The following is a 17,163-nucleotide window of genomic DNA, read 5'->3' on the forward strand; positions in this document are numbered from 1 at the left end:
GCCCGAAACGTCGAATCTCCTGTTCCTTGGATGCTGCCTAACCTGCTGCGCTTTTCCAGCAACACATTTTCAGCTCAATTCTTTGAAATCCCATTGCTTGGGATCTGGTTTCAGATATCATTGACTTCATTACGTTTCCTGGATAAATGTTACCACTTTCTTATGTTGGAGCAACAAAATATGTCATAAACCCAGGACTGTCAACTACAACAAAATTCATTGCAGGAGTGCCTGACTTTAGAACCACTTGGTAATCTGAGACTTTGAAAACCCTCCAAACTCAGGTTAAAAAAACAGCAAGAACTGCAGATGCCGTAAATCAGAAACAAAAACAGAAGTTGCTGGAAAAGCTCAGCAGGTCTGGTAGCATCTGTGAAGAGAAATCAAGGTTAATGTTTCTGGTCCGGTGACCCTTCCCTGTTCTGAGGAAGGGTCACCAGACCCAACATGTTGAGTTTGATTTCTCTTCACAGATGCTGCCTGACCGGCTGAGCTTTTCCAGCAACTTCTGTTTATCTTGCAATTATATCCCATTGAGGGGCTTTCTGGGTCATGTCAGAGGTCAGGTAAGGGCCAGCCATGTAGCTGTGAGTCTGGAGTCACAACTTGGCCAGACTGTGTAAGGATGGCTGATTTTCTTCATGAAAGTTGATTAACATTAATACATTACTCATATTGACATTAGAATACAGTGTCTCAGTGGTTAGCACTGCTGTCTCACTGTGACAGGCACCTGGGTTCACTTCCACCGTCTGGCGATGTCTTTGCAGAGTTTACACATTCTTCCCGTGTCTGCGTGGGTTTTCTGCAGGTGCACTGGTTTCTTCCCACAGGTTATTGGATTGGCCATGCTAAATTGCCTCATAGTGTCCAGGGATGTGTAGGTTAGGTGGATTAGGCATGGAATATGTAGGGTTATAGTAAGAGGGGTGTCAGTTGAGGTGGACACGTTTCAGAAGGTCAGTGTAGATTGATGGGCTGAATAGCCTGCTTTCACATTGTAGGGATTCTTGGAATATAGAATGCCCTTCAGCCGTCCATGTTTGTGTTGAGCAAGATGCCATTGAAAACTAATCCCATTTACTCTCTAGATTTAAACTATCTAGCTACAAAGTTAGAAATTAGGCTCATGATAATGTGCTATTAGTTCAGGCCTGTGCACTACAGGTGCAATAACATGATCGCTGCACTACCATTCCTGAAAAAGGGCTTATGCCCGAACCGTCGATTCTCCTGCTCCTTGGATACTGCCTGACCCACTGTGCTTTTCCAGCAGCACACTCTTGACATTACGCCACTACAGCCCATTCAATGTTGCATTTGACCTCAACAATGAATGAGTGCACATTAACTCCCAATAAGTGCAGGGACAACATTCAAATCATGTGTGTACACACAGTGCTATCCCTATTCTAATTGTTAAGTAGCTAAATTGCTTACCGTCATTTTGTTTGACTTCAGTTTTCTCAGAGATTAGGAATGCCATACTGTTCAGAAAATAATGTTTTATCTGCAAAATTCATTATGAAGTGAGTGTTTTTGATTTGCTCAATTGTGGGAAGAGCAGCTACAAAGATCTTCCTGGATCAAGGGTGTTGGTTGACTTCAGTATTCCAAGTTATCACAATCTGTGACAGAGCGAGAGTTTCTCAATACCATTATAGGATCAAATTAACGTCAGGCAATGACGTTATGTCGTGCATGTTTGAAGCTAGGTACACCTGATTTTATTTTTTCGGTAATTGATGATAATCAGTTTTTGACTGAAGCAATTCACGGAATCAGAGAATGTTACAGCACTGAAAGAGACCATTCAGTCCAGCAAGTTTGTACTGTCTCTATTTGAGTGCAATCAGCCAGTCCAACACTGATCTTAGGAGCAAAGTCCTGAAGATGCTGGAATCTGGACTGAAAACAGGACTCCTCTAATGAAAAGTTATCTAAACTCAAAACATTAGCTTGCTTTCTGTGCATGGATGCTGCCTGACCCATGTGATCTCCAGCATTTCTTGTTTTCAATACTGTTCTTAGCTCAGTTGGCTGGATGGCTGGTTTATGATGCCAATTGCCTGTACCAGCTGAGGTTAACATGAAGGTCTGACCTTCATCACCTCCCCCCTCGCCTGAGGTGTGATCACCCACAGATTAAAGTTGTCTATCTCTAATGGGGGTGTGGTAGTTTTACTCTCATGGCTTTTCTCTTATAGTTCTCTTCCGAATATTTGTATTGAATCTGTATCCACTAAAGCAGTGATTCTCAACCTTTGTTTTGGCCACCACCACCCCCACCCCCCACCACCCTCGGTGTTGTTCTCAGGTTCCAGGGTCCCCCTTCAAACAGGGATACAACACAAACAGATAGACAGAAAATCATTTATTATTGAACACCAAGAAAACTTGAACATTCCGACGTACTGGAAAAAACTTTAAAAAGACTATGAAATTAAACATCTGTAGGGCTTAATGCGATCCTTGAGCTTGGTGCTTTTCTGCACATTTCATAATATTGGGCTCCAAATCAGACACTGACATTCAGAGGTTGCCTCTTTTGCAAGATCAATTACATTCCTGGATTTTGTCAAGGAAACTGCCTTGCAGAATCCGCTGTCTACCTGTTGAGGGAACGGCAATAAAAAAAATTTGGGCTTTTTCCCACGGTGTTGTAATTTATGGCGATAATGGATGCGAGAACCCGTGATTGAATGCATTAGCCCGGTGCAATCTGATTTGCAACTGACTCTAAAGTGAGGCTGCATGGGAGGAGTTTAATTCACCAGGTGCACCAGATTTAAAGATATTATAAATAGGAGGGAAACTATTGAGTCCAATGAAGGTTGTTGCTTGGGTATTTCATCGGTTCTCTTACCAGGGCCCCCAGAAACGCTTGGGGCTCCCCTTCTCACAGTTTTCATTCAGTGGTCCCCTTCAAATGTGCCAGGGCCCCTAAGGGGGCCTTATAGTGCCTGTTGAGAATGGCTGCACTAAAGTACCTTTGCAGTGGATATTCTTATACACTTTTATATTTTATTCTTTGTCTTTATATTTCTGATTTCTTCCCTCCTTTTTCCTGTAGGAGTTAGTGATGCTGGGAAATAATTCTGGATGTGCTAAGCTCAGTGGGTAGCACACTCACCTCTGAGTCAGGAAGTTGTGTATCGAATCCCACTCTCAAACTTTGAGTGTGTTAGTTAGTTTGGCCTTTTAGCTCCTCACTAAACAGGTGCTGTACTGTCAGAGGTGTTAACTGTCAGGTGAGAATATTAACTGAGGATCCATCTGCTCTCTCAGGGATGTTAAAGATCCCGCAGTGCTATTTCAGAGAAGTGCAAGGGATTTCTTTCAACGTCCTGTCCGTCAACCAATGACATAAGCTGGTCATGACCTCACTGCTGGTTTGGGGGGGACTTGTGTCCAAAATTAAGGAATTGAGGGCTACGGGGAGAATGTGGGTAAGTGGAGTTGAAATATCCATCAGCCATGTTTGAATGGTGGAGTGGACTCGATGGGCCGAATGGCCTTACTTCCACTCCTATGTCTTATGGTCTTAAAATTGGCTGCTACCTTTCCTACATTCTGGGAGTGATTCCAAAGAAGAGTGACTATAATGTAGTTTGGGACATCCTGCAGTCAGAAAAGGTGTAATATAAATGTAAGTCCTTTCTCTGCAGTTGTTGTTGGTTGCTCATTGCACAGCAATGGCCTTTCATGGTCAAGCTAAATTTTGACCTGATGTCCTCACTCAAACACTTGCTGACAAAGGAATTCAGAATCAAATTAGGAAGTGGAACTCGCTCCAATTTTCCCTCTCCTTCATTCAGAGATATTGAGGCTAAATGAACTCAATTTGGTAGATTTTGGGGTGCAGTTAAGGGGAGGCAGTGCAATGAAACACTGGACTAGCAATTTGGAACCCTAGACCAAAGCTCTGGGGACATGAGTTTAAAGCCCACCTTGGCAGATGACAATATTTGAACTCAGGAAAATCTGTCATAAAAGCTTGCCTTAGGGTGACCACTGTAACCACTCAATTGTCAAAACCAGTCTGGTTCACTAGCGACTTCTAGGGAAGGAAATCTGTCATCCTTACCTGATCTGGCTGGCATGTGACTTCAGACCCACAGCAATGTGCTTGACTCTTAATTAGAATTTGGGCATTAAATGCTGACATAGCCAGCAATGCCCATATCCCATGAATAAATGCTTAAACAAAGGACAGGAAATTAGGGTTGAGATGAGTTATGATCTTATTATGTGATGCAAAATGTTGGAAAGGTCTTCTTCTGGCTCTAAGCCCTGTAATATCTCCACTTACATCATGACGGAGAAAAGATCAAACACAGGACCTTGTGACCCTGAGTTACTCAGAAACGCTGAGCTGCGTATGTATTTAGGTGAAAGTGCAGATGCCGGAGATGAGAGTCAAGATTAGAGTAGTGATGGAAAAGCACAGCAGGTCAGGCAGCATCCGAGGTGCAGGAAAATCGATGTTTTGGGCAAAAGCCCTTCATCAGGAATACCCGATGAAGGGCTTTTGCCTGAATCGTCAATTTTCTTGCTCCTCAGATGCTGCCTGGCCTGCACATGTACTAAGTTAACCCATTGAGAACACTTCCAGTTGAGAGATCAGGTTTTAACGAAAGAGGCATTGGTTTGTCACAGATTGTTTAACTCATTTTTCTTTCTTTTTGTTCAAAAGGGAAAGTATGCCAAAAGGAAAAGTCGATTCAAACGCTCCGACGGTAGCACATCCTCAGATACGACATCCAACAGCTTTGTTAGACAGGTGAGTACTTAACCAGAAAGAATGATCCAGTGAATGTACATCTGTGTTCCATATTTTAACAATAACAGTGTGGTCAATGCTGATGTGTTCTTCTCACTTACGTAGCAAAACCCCATCCTTTAGGGTATCGCTTTCCTCCTGCAATTCGCAAAATTGGATTCTAATTGATTATCTTTGAGGATATCAAATCATGCACAAATCCAATTAGATGCTTCACATCCTTGGTCATTTCTTCAGCACTGTCTTCCTGATACAGTCTGCAGGGTTTTAGAAAAAAAGCCTATAAAGAATTCAGGCAATTTCGACCATCCTCCAACCCACCCCCCCCCCCCAATCTCTTGACTCCATTTAAACTTGATGAATCTTACCGATGAGCCTTGGCTCGAGATCCGGGTTTGAAGAAGTAGCCTGTTGGCGTAGGAGGAGGTGAAGTAATCAGCTGAGCTGTCAAAGTTGAAGCATTGATGCTGTAATATTTACAACCTGTATCAATGTTTTAGAAGACGGATTTGAGGATGTAGGTTTGCTCGCTGAGCTGGTAGGTTGATTTCCAGACGTTTCGTCACCTTACTAGGTAACATCCTCAGTTGGCCTCAGGCTGATAATTCCTACTTCCTATTTATATGTTTGGGTTTCTTTGGGTTGATGTCATTTCCTGTGGTGAAGTCACTTCCTGTTCTTTTTCTCAAGGGGTGGTAAATGGGACCTAATTTGAAGTGATTGTTGGTAGAGTTCAGGATTGGAATGCCATGCTTCTAGGAATTCTCGTGTACCTTTGTTTGGCTTGTCCTGGGATGGATGTGTTGTCTCAGTTAAAGAAACTAAAGATGTTCCCTACTAGGGTGATGAAACATCTGGAAATTAATCTTCCAGCTCAGCGAGCAAACCTATATCCAGAACCTCAACCTGAGCTACAAAACTAACTAAGATGGGATTGAGGATAAATGTATCTATATTTATTGGAGAATATAGGCTGCAAGGAGACTGCAACAAAAAATAGGCTGCTGTATGAGTAGGCCGAGAACATGGAAGTTGGAATATAATGTGCAGAGGTCTGATGTTATCTATTTGGAAAAGAAAGACAGAAATGCACAATTTTTCTTAAATGCTAAGAGACTGTGAAATGTTGATATCAGGGGAACGCCTGGGTGTCCTGTACAAAAAATTACAAAACCTTAACACACAAGGACAGCAAGCAATTAGAATAAACGTATGTTCATCTTTATTACAGGGGCTTAGAATGTACGTCTAAATGTTTAAGAAAAGGTCAAGACAGCCCATTGCCCAAAAAAAACTTTGATGGGAAAATAAAGTACAAAAAAAAATTGGATTCAAGTTTCCAAATTTAAAATACAAGATTAAAATATTAAAAATATCTGCAGAAATGTGCATTATGATCAGCTGAGCCTGCATCGCCACTCAATGAAATCTTGGCTAAATGTTTACATTAGTTCCATTTTCCCACCCTACCCTTTGATTTCGTTCATAGCGAATTATCGGTCGATTTTTCTCAGTAACTGAGCATTTGCAGTTGTCTGGAGTACAGAATTCCAAACAGGATTGATGAAATTCATGGAGTTAGTTGTCTTACTGAAGTCCACCATTCTATCCTGGAATGCAGCCTTGAAGTGGAATAATTATAGACAGCATTGCTAATGATACCAAGTGACCATCCTTCTCAATGATGAATCCTTGCATATAGCTGTGAAGTAGCTATTTGCTTTTGATTGGTTCATTCTGCATGCAGTTGTTAGTAACTCACCATTCCCACTCTTCTGCAAAGTAGATTTTTAAAAACTCTTCTCAGAATTTTTAAAATATTCTATTCTAAAAGCACATGAATTGCAGACATTAGATTTTGGGTTACTTGGTTCTTTTGGCTGTACGTTAGAGGGTACGAATACAAAGAAAAAGACAAGTTAGTTGCTTGATTGCAAAAGCCTTGGCCATGCTTTCCTTTCTCCCAGTCTTTACTATTACTGTTCTATGAGAGAGACTGGGGAGTGGTGGGCAACATCGAACTGTTTATTGTTTGAAGCTCAGTGCAACATCTCACGGAACCCTGATAGATGGTGCCCTGTTGTTGTCCACAACATTTGAGACTGCTTAGAAGACATTGTCAAAAAGTGCCAGAGAAGGTCAGTGGTTTTGGTAGCATTGGTGGAGGGAGAAACAGAATGAAGATCCAAGGTGACCCCTCCTCAGAACTAGAAGAGGCATAGCAGACTTAAAAGCTTAACTCTGTTTCGCTCTCACAGATGCTGCCAGAACTGCTTAGTTTCTGTTTTGTTCATTTGTCAGATTCGGACATCACTGGCTGGGATAGAATTTATTGCCCATCCTGATTTGCCCTTGTGAGCTGTTTTCTCAAACTGCTGCAGTCCATGTGCCTTAGGCAGCCTGTAATCCTTTCTGGTGACTGAAGCACTGAACAGCTTGCTTGGCCATTGATCTTACAATTTAGCACTTAGAATCCCGACAGTGTGGAAACAGGCCCTTCGGCCCAGCTAGTCCACACCGACCCTCCGAAGAGTAACCCACCCCAATCCATTCCCTTATTTCTCTACATTTGCCCCTGACTAATGCACCTAACCGACACATCCCTGAAGACTATGGGCAATTTAGCACGGCCGTTTCACCGAATCTGCACATCTTTGGATTGTGGGAGGAAACCGGAGCCCCGAAGGAAACCCACGCAGACACTGGAAGAATGTGTAAACGCCACACGTACAGTCGCCTGAGGCTGGAATTAAACCCATTCCCCGGTGCTGTGAGGCTGCAGTGCTAACCACTGAGCCACCATGCCTCACCCACTGTGGGTCTGGAGTCACATGTAGGCCAGACCAGGTAAGTATGGCCAATCTCCCTCCCTAAAGAACATTAGTGAAGCAGATGTCTTTCTACAATAAGTGACAATGGTCCCATGATCACCATCAGACTTTGATTCCAGTTTTTCCCCAGCCAACATTTATCCCTTAATCAACATCACTAAAAGGTAAAAAATGAGGTCTGCAGATGCTGGAGATCAGAGCTGAAAATGTGTTGCTGGTTAAAGCACAGCAGGTTAGGCAGCATCCAAGGAATAGGAAATTCGACGTTTCGGGCATAAGCCCTTCATCAGGAATGAGGAGAGTGTGCCAAACAGGCTAAGATAAAAGGTAGGGAGGAGGGCCTTGGGGGAGGGGCGATGGAGATGTGATAGGTGGAAGGAGGTCAAGGTGAGGGTGATAGGCCGGAGTGGGGTGGGGGCGGAGAGGTAAGAGCTTCTGTGCAGAGGAGATGACCTGGGGGGTGCAGTGAGAGAGAGACTCACTGAAATCCTTGTAGAGGGAGGAAGAGAGCTTCTTCAAGGAAGGCATCCTTGCAAGAGGATTCGTAGTAGGTTAAAATCTTCAGGTAAAAAATGAGGTCTGCAGATGCTGGAGATCAGAGCTGAAAATGTGTTGCTGGTTAAAGCACAGCAGGTCAGGCAGCATCCAAGGAATAGGAAATTCGACATTTCGGGCATAAGCCCTTCATCAGGAATGAGGAGAAAAGCAAATTATCTGGTCATTGTTTTCCGGCTGTGGCATCATGCTGTGGCTAAATTGGCTGCAAAGTTTCCTGCATGGCCACTTTTCAATATCTCTGAAGCAATTTGGAATGCCCTGAGGTCATGAAAGGTGCTATGTAAATGCAAGTCTTTCTTTTCACTCACTCTTTCTGAATAAGTGGCTGTTGAGCAAAGTATAGGGTGGCTGTTGCGTTCTACGTGTGCTTTAATTATCTGAGTTAAGCCCCAACTGAGTTTAAGCGTGCCATGCAGCTGAGTAATATGGCAAGATGAATACAGCATTCAAAAAGAATTAATTAAAGGTTGCGCAATGGGGAATCACTGAGAAGGAAATGGATTATCAGATCTGAGGTTTTTTTTAATATAAACCTTTCCGTCCCCTGACGTGCACTTACAAGTAATTAAACATTAAAAAAGTAGCCCGCAGCAAACATTTACAACAAGGTCCAAGTCTGATATGCCACAATCACAGCAAGATGAGCAGTGCATTTCAGAGATGGGCTGAAGGATGTTTTAATGGGTTTGTTGATGGATTACTAGGTGACAAGGTCAGAGGTTCATCAAAAACAGCATCTGTGTACACAGAGTCATTAGACTCCTCATGTGAATGCATGATACTGTCAACATTCCAATTCAAATTTGGAAAAATATATTTTCAGGCTCAGAATCGTCGGTGTAAGCTTTTGAAGGATCACAATGATGTTCTTTGCTGTTTCAAGCATATTGCAGCTGCCATCACCACCTGATGTGCATTAATTAGCCTTTAACTGAAGTGCTTAGGATTTGTGTTCATGGTGGGAAATGTCTCTCAGTTGTATTTTTGAGGGGATGAGCTCACACTTACAAAACTCTCCAGATGTTGCTGCTGTTACCTTCTGTTCATCGGGAAAATCTGGTGGCTTTGATAACATCGAGACTGTAGCACAGAAACTAGTCCCTGTCACCCATTTGCCCTGTGCTCGAGTTTATGCTGCCTCATCCCACCTCTCTTATCTCACTCACTCCATCAGCAGATTCCTCCCTTCCTTCCTCATATCTTTGATTAGCTTCTCATTAAATGCATTTGAGATTCTTTGCTTCAAAGGATGCACAGTGGCTCAGTGGTTAGCACTTCAGCCTCTCAGCTGAAGGTTCGATTCCTGCCTTGGGCAACAGTCTGCATGGATTTTGCACATTCTCCCTGTGTCTGTGTGGATTTCCTCTGGTTTCTTCCAAAGATGTGTAGGTTAGGGTGGATTGGCCCTGGGAAATTGCCCATAGAATCCAGAGACGTGCAGACTAGGTGGGTTTGGCATGGGAAATGTGGAGCTGAAAAAGTGTTGCTGGAAAAGCGCAGCAGGTCAGGCAGCATCTAAGGAACAGAAAATTTGACGTTTCGGGCACAAGCGCTTCATCAGGAATGATTCCTGATGAAAGGCTTATGCCCGAAACGTCGAATTTCCTGTTCCTTGGATGCTGCTTGACCTGCTGCGCTTTTCCAGCAACACATTTTCAGCTCTGATCTCCAGCATCTGCAGACCTCACTTTTTCCATGGAAAATGTGGAGCTATGGGGATGGGCCAGTGGGATGCTTCCAGGAGGGTCAGTGCAGACTCAATAAAATTCTATTAAGCTACACTTACCTGGTGCTTAATAAAAACCAGAAGAACAGCAAATGCTGGAAATCAGAAACAGGAGGCTTGTGAAGAAGGGTCACTGGACCGAAACATTAACTTTGATTTTCTCCATACACTGGCAGACCTGCTGAGCTTTTCCTGCAGCTTCTGGTTTGGTGTTTGATGGTCCCTGATGCAATTTGTCAAGTGTTTACAGCTCACAGGCTTTAGATTGAGCGTTGGAAGTACAGGGGAGGTTTTTGCTTGCTTGATGGGAGTGGGGGTTGGCATTAATGAGGTGGGAGGGTGCAGGATGCCTCCATCCCAGTTAAATGCACGGCAGGAAGACTTGGGGACATCCTTACCCATCCTCAGGTCATTGCAGGCCACAAGGTCTTCATCCCACCACCTGCTGACATTTTGACATGTGGCTTGAAAGAGGTTGCCCACTGCTCCTCGGATGCTGCCTGAACTGCCGTGCTTTTCCAGCACCATTCTAATCTAGACCATTAAATGGCACTCAGTGCCTGATGTAGAGATGAGGTTTGGGTAAACGGGCACCCTTCCCCACGTGCCCATGCTGCCAAACCACCAACGCACCCACCAATAGAGCTTGGGTTCATGGTAATCCTTGATCATGACTTTGTGTAATACCTCATTTGTAATACTTGTCCCTTTGTGTCCTGATCAACCACCTGATGAAGGAGCGGCGCTCCGAAAGCTAGTGCTTCCAAATAAACCTGTTGGACTAGCACCTGGTGTTGTGTGATTTTTAATCAGGTATTTCCAAGTCAGGATAATGAGTGGCTTGGAGGGAAACTTGCAGGTGGTGATGTTTCCAAGTATCAGCTGCCTTGCCCTTCTAGATGGAGGAGGTTGTGGGTTTGGAAGGTGCTGTCTGAGGATTTCTGATGAATTTCTGCAGTGCATCCTGTAGACATACTGCCTACTCAGTATCAATGGTGCAGGGATGGATGCTCTGGATGTGGCGCTGATCAAGTGGGCTGCTTTCTCCTGGATGGTGTCAAGCTTCTTGAGTGTTGTTGGAGCTGCACTCATTGAAGAGTATCAATCATTTGGGCCACTTGCATGAGTCTATTATATCACGCATTGAATCAGAAGAGTTTCTGAGATGTGTCCTCTCAGGCTGAACACCAGATGTTAGCAATTTATTTGTTTTTTTTTGTATGAATTTATCTGAAAAATAATCCAAATCAGTAGGATGAAACAGTTCTGGAGAGGAATGCTTCTCAAGCAGACAACTCTTGGCCCTAAAACGTTAATTCCTGATGAAGGGCTTATGCCCAAAACGTCGAATTTCCTGTTCCTTGGATGCTGCCTAACCTGCTGTGCTTTAACCAGCAACACATTTTCAGCTGTGATCTCCAGCATCTGCAGACCTCACTTTTTACCCTAAAAAGTTAATGCCTCAGAATTTGAGGGTATTGATGTTTTGTCACAAAGGGATGCATGCAGGATTGTTCCAAGTGGACCCAATATTGGGACCTCAGATCTCCAAACAATCACCATCAGCAAACAAGCAACTCAGCTGAGGAACAAGTTTGAACATTGAATCAGTGAAGAAAGACCCAATTGAGCCAGGAGGGAAAGGGAACCATTTCATCAGATAGGGAGGCAATCCATTTGGGAGAGAGCAGTGGTTGGGAGTGAGGTAACAGCAAGCTGGGAAGGGGAGTAATAGGCACAGGTGTTTGGGCAGTGGTCTACAAGTTTCACTGTGTTGACAGGGGGCTACTTTGGTTCCTCCTGGTTCTACATTGGTGACTAGATGTTTTAGAATCTTCTGTTGTTGATTATGAGCTTCAAGAGCTGGGCTGCAGGTAAATCTAGTCTGCTGGAATGATGTTGGCCCAACTCAAGGGTTTGGATCGAGTTGCGATGTTTAAAATGCGAATTGGATTTACGAGAGTAGAAAAAAAAAGCAAATTTTCTCTGGTGGTGGAATTCCAAGTTAGGGAGTATAATCTCACAACTCAAGCTCCACCATTTTGGATTGAAATCAGGAAGCAGCTCTTCATGCAGAGAATAGAAGATATCTGGAACGTTGTCCTCCGAAAGATAGTGGAGATTGAAAGTTTCAAGGCTTGAGACTAATGTTTTGGCAATTGATGAATGTGGAGTGAATGAAAGTAAATTGAGCAGAGGTACAGATCAATTGTTGTTATATATAGAAGGGAGGAACGTGTTTAAGGGGCCAAATGGCCTACCTGTCTTCTGTGTCTGACTCTTCTTTTATGTCCTTCTGACAGTGGCCTCAACCTGAGGGTAGAATGTAGCAGGTCAGGAAGGTTTAGAGATTCTTCATTTTGGATAGAATCAGTGCATTTTAGATACTTTGCTGCTGAATTAACAGTGGTGTGCAGGACGAGGGGAGGATAATTGGCCATAGCAAGCTTAAGAGTGGCTTGACAAACAGCCGGAGCCAGGCAATGATCAGAGAGAGAAGCTTCCCTCTGCACTAAAGAGCAGGATGAATTATTTATGGAGGGAATCTTCATGTGGGTTTGTATAATGAGCTTTGTGGAAGCTAGCCACTTGAGCTGTCTGGCGGACTATTCAGTAAATTGGATGCACTTTTTTGAAGGTTTCCTCAGCTTGGTCAGGCCATGTTTCAGTTTGGGTGTCTGTGCAAATCCGCCTCTTGCTTCTTGTTAATTAACCTCCTCATTGTTGTCGGTTAGACCGGCTTCATTGGCTTGTTTGTGCCGGCAACTTGTCAGTAAAATAAATTGAAATTGCCCTGCTTGGGTGAATCACAACATTTATTAAATACCAGCCTGCATTTTGTATTTATTAGTAAATGTTAGAATAGGGGAATGTGAAAGGACAAGAGTATGCCAACTGGCCAATTGAATGCCATTCCTCCAGTACAGGAGCAAGTGTACAATGGTAGGAAATAAACAAGTCTCCCTTGACTCCAAGGGAGACATTAGGACCATAAAAGATGGGAGAGGAAGTAGGCCATTTCGCCGATCAAATCTGCTCCACCCATTAATGAGTTTGTGGCTGATTTGATAATCCTCAACTCCAATTCCGTACCTTTCCTCATAACCTTTGATTCCTGTGCCGATTAAATATCTATCCATCTCAGCCTTTAACTTTACTTAACAACCCAGACTCAACAGCCCTCTGCAGTAAAGAATACAACAGATAGTTGAGTCTATATCTGATTCTTGAATGTTAACCAATGTTTTTTTTCTTTGGGTGGCACAATGGTTAGCACCACTGTGTCATGGTACCGGGGACCTGGTTCAATTCTGACCTTGGATGGCTGTTTCTGTGGCGGTTGCCCATTCTCCCTGTGGGCTTCCCCCAGGTGCCCAGGTTTCCTTCCACAGTCCAAAGATGTGTGGGTTAGGTGGATTAGCCTAAATTGGATTAGGCTAAATTGCCTGTGGTTTCCAGGGATGTGAAGGCTAGGTAGTTTAGTCATGATAAGTACAAGGTTATGGAGATAGGGTGGGGGAAGCTAGGTTTGGATGGGATGGTCTTCGGAGAGTCAGTGCAGATTCAATGGACTGAATGGCCTCTTTCCGGACTGCAGGGATTCTATTCTCAATATTCATGTATGTGAGGCAAATTACCGGCATTTACTGCTTTAATTATGAGATAATGACGTTCAATGATATGGAGATCATGTCAGTAAAGAGAAACTGTTTTCTTATTGGAAAAGTTCCTTGTTTCTCAAGGGGCTGAAATGGCTGCAATGTTTTGACATAATAGGCTTAGAATGGATGAATGATTCTCCCTCCTTTACCCATGTGACAGGTTCAAGGGACTGAATGGTCTAATCCTGCTTTAAATCACCATCAGTTGCTTCTCTCTAATGAGAGAGCAGCCCCTATGGTTTGTTAAGACTATGGCAACACAACAAATGTCAGTATTTCAGCTCTTCCCTTCATCCTCATCAGTGCATTATGTAGCTGTAAGTTAAACATGACAAACCATCTCCCTTGTATTTCATTCCAAATGTCTAACATTGTTTAACTAAGTGCGCTCTTCTAATAAGGGTTTAAAATGGACTTTCTATTCATTTAGAGTATTAGTTCTGACTGTTCAATTGAACGTAATGTGAGTAAACTGCCTGTGGCATTATCCGTCATCATAGAGTCATTGAGATGTACATCATGGAAACAGACTCTTTGATCCAACTCGTCCATGCCGACCAGATATCCCAACTTAATCTAGTCCCATTTGCCAGATTTGGCCCATATTCCTCTAAACCCTTCCTATTCATATACCCATCCAGATGATGCCTTTTAAATGCTGCAATTGTACCAGCCTCCACCACGTCCTCTGGCAGCTCATTTCCATACACACACACCCTCTGCATGAAAATGTTGCCCCTTAGGTCCATTTTAAATCTTTCCCCTCTCACCTTAAACCTATGCTCTCTAGTTCTGGATTCCCCAACCATGGGGAAAAGACCGCTTAATGAAGAACTTCTCTGCACCTCTACCACCAACAAGGACAAGGACAGTAGATCCATAGGAACATTAGCGAGACCCTTTCAAGTTGCACCTTGACTTGGAAATATATCACTGTTCCTTCATTGCCACTGGGTCAATATCCTGGAATTCCCTTCCAGACAGCATTGTGGATGTCCCTAAACCACCTGGACTGTACTGGCTCCCAAAGGCAGCCCACTGCCACTTTCTCCTTTTTTGAGTAGGTATTAACTGTTGGCCCAGCCAGTGACTCCAATATCCCATGAGCAAGTGAGAGAAAGTTGGTCAGTTAATGAATGACTGAGTTTTTAAAAGATCTGTTTACAAGATACCAAGGGAGTTAGGAGAGATAAATTTCACTCCAGGAGTCTTTTACTGGTCAGACCCTGTACCCACATCATTGAAAATCAGAAAAGCAAAACTGAATAACTCATGCTAACTGAAAATAATGACCATACATTCTGTATTAGAAATCTCAGTGGACAGTAACTCTGTACTCTACACATTTTTAGGAGCAGATAAGCAGGATTCATTTCATTCCATAGACTTGTGCTGTCTTATAGCTTTGATTTAATGTAAAATCAAATTTTCTAGCTTTGAACCTTTTTCTCTGAATCTTCATGTACAGCCCTTTGAGACCGGTCTCATTGCAACCAGTTGGAAGTCTGCAGAGATCCCAAATTTGCCACAACAGATTTTGCATTGATAATGGAACAGTTTAGCTAAACTCTCCTGCTCACACCAAAACAGTGTTTTGGGATGTTGTTGATGTGATTTCATATTTAATCATTATTTTGTGGATTTTTACTGCATATAAGAGACATTTGGACAAGTACATGAATAGGAAAGGATTAGAAAGATATGGGCCAAATGCAGGCAAATGAAACGAGTGCAGTTTAGAAACCCTGGGTCGGCATGGATGAGTTGGGCCGAAGGGTCTGTTTCTGTGCTGCATGACGGTATGTTTGTAAATAGCTGGATTTATTTTTAAGAGGCTAATGACAGAACAGCAGAACATATTTTTTGGTACAAGGTATATCTTGGTAGTCACATGTTTGTGACACCTGCTTGTTTACTGGAGACCCTTGTGCCTGGGTTTATGACTGTCAGGTGACAATGTCTATTCTGGATATTGTTCGATGTTGGTGGCCAAGGGAAGGAGTTCCCAGCTGGGCTCTCCTGTTTCAGGAAATGTTCTTGTTGCAGTTTGAGTATGAAACCTAATTTTCCTCCTGATTAGCTTCTGGAGAAATCCTTGGTTCTGTGTTTCTTCTGGATGTTGTGTCTGCACAGAGTATGTTTTCAAGAAGGGATGAACTGTAGCTCCTAGAACTAAAGAGCTCAAACGGTGTAGGAGTGAACGTGGAAGCAGGATGCTAACTTGGATGATCAGCCGTGATGATATTGAATGGCACAGCAGGCTTCAAAGGCTGAATGGCCTGCTCGTTTCTATTTACATACGCCAGAAGGTCAGACAGACTGTACACTGCACACTTTCCCTTTTTTCTCTTCAAGAACTAATCATCATTGGCCAAAAGTATCTCTTTCCAAAGTGAATTGGCTCACAGAAAGGTCTGGTTCTTTTTCCCCTGTTCCTGATGTTTGTGTGAATGTTGTGTTTTGGGTCATTTAGAGTGGCACACATTAATATTTTCACATCACAAACTGAATGCGTTAACCAATTCTGCATCTGCACAAATTAGTTTTGTTTTATATTAAATCAATAATTGTCTTTATTAGAGAAACCTGGTTGATGGATCTTTTCATTGTAACGTAGAAAGAAGCCACATGATGTTGGGAACTGGGTGAAACAATAGCATTTATGTTGTGATCAGCAGAGTGGTGGATTAAGAGAAAGGCAGTGTTCTCCTCCCATCTCGGCATAGCAACTTTCCTTGCAACTTCCCCACCTGCCCCCACTGAGAGTATCAACGTTTCCATCGGTAGCTTATCCATCTGGTTCATGTGAGCTTAAGTGACAGGGTTGATCTGATGAGTGGGAAGGTGATGGGAGGCTGTGGCCTTTGTTGTGGCTCCTGTTAACACAGTTCTACTCCTCTTTGACCTTCAAAGGACAGTTTTAGATTTTTCAGAAGCGCATCTTCCCTCTACAAACCATCTTCTATAGGAAAGTCCTGATTCTGGCTCTTCCCAGGTGGTATGGGATAGAATCAAGCTCACATTCGGATTATGTTTGGAATTAAGGGAGATCTACTGTCTTTTTTTGTAAGGCTCTCTGGAAGAGAGCCAATAAAATTCCCAGCCAACCCTGACTTCAACTGTGTCATTGGGCAGCACAGTGGCTCAGTGGTTAGAACTGCTGCCTCACAGCGCCAGTGACCTGGGTTCGGTTCCTGCCTTAGGTCACTGTCTATGTGGAGTTTGCACATTCGCCCTGTGTCTGTGTGGGTTCCCTCCTGGTGCTCCGGTTTCCTCCCACTATTCAAAGATGTGTTGGGCAGGTGAACTGGCCATGCTAAATTACCCCATAATGTTATGTGCATTAATCAGGAGTAAATGTAAGGGATTGGGTCTGGGTGGGTTACTCTTCGGAGGGTTGGTGTGGACTTGTTGGGCTGAAGGGCCTGTTTCCACACTGTAGCGAATCTAATCTAATTGAATGTACAGAAAATGGAAACAGTGGGGATAATTTTAATTGGAAAAATGGGTCATTAGAATCAAGGACATTCTGAGGAGATGGAAAATAATGCACGCTTCATTTTATGAATCCTGTTCCTATGCCGTAATAGTTTAGGTTGTAAT

This window comes from Hemiscyllium ocellatum, chromosome 32, assembly GCF_020745735.1.
Source record: "Hemiscyllium ocellatum isolate sHemOce1 chromosome 32, sHemOce1.pat.X.cur, whole genome shotgun sequence".
NCBI classification, from domain to species: domain Eukaryota; kingdom Metazoa; phylum Chordata; class Chondrichthyes; order Orectolobiformes; family Hemiscylliidae; genus Hemiscyllium; species Hemiscyllium ocellatum.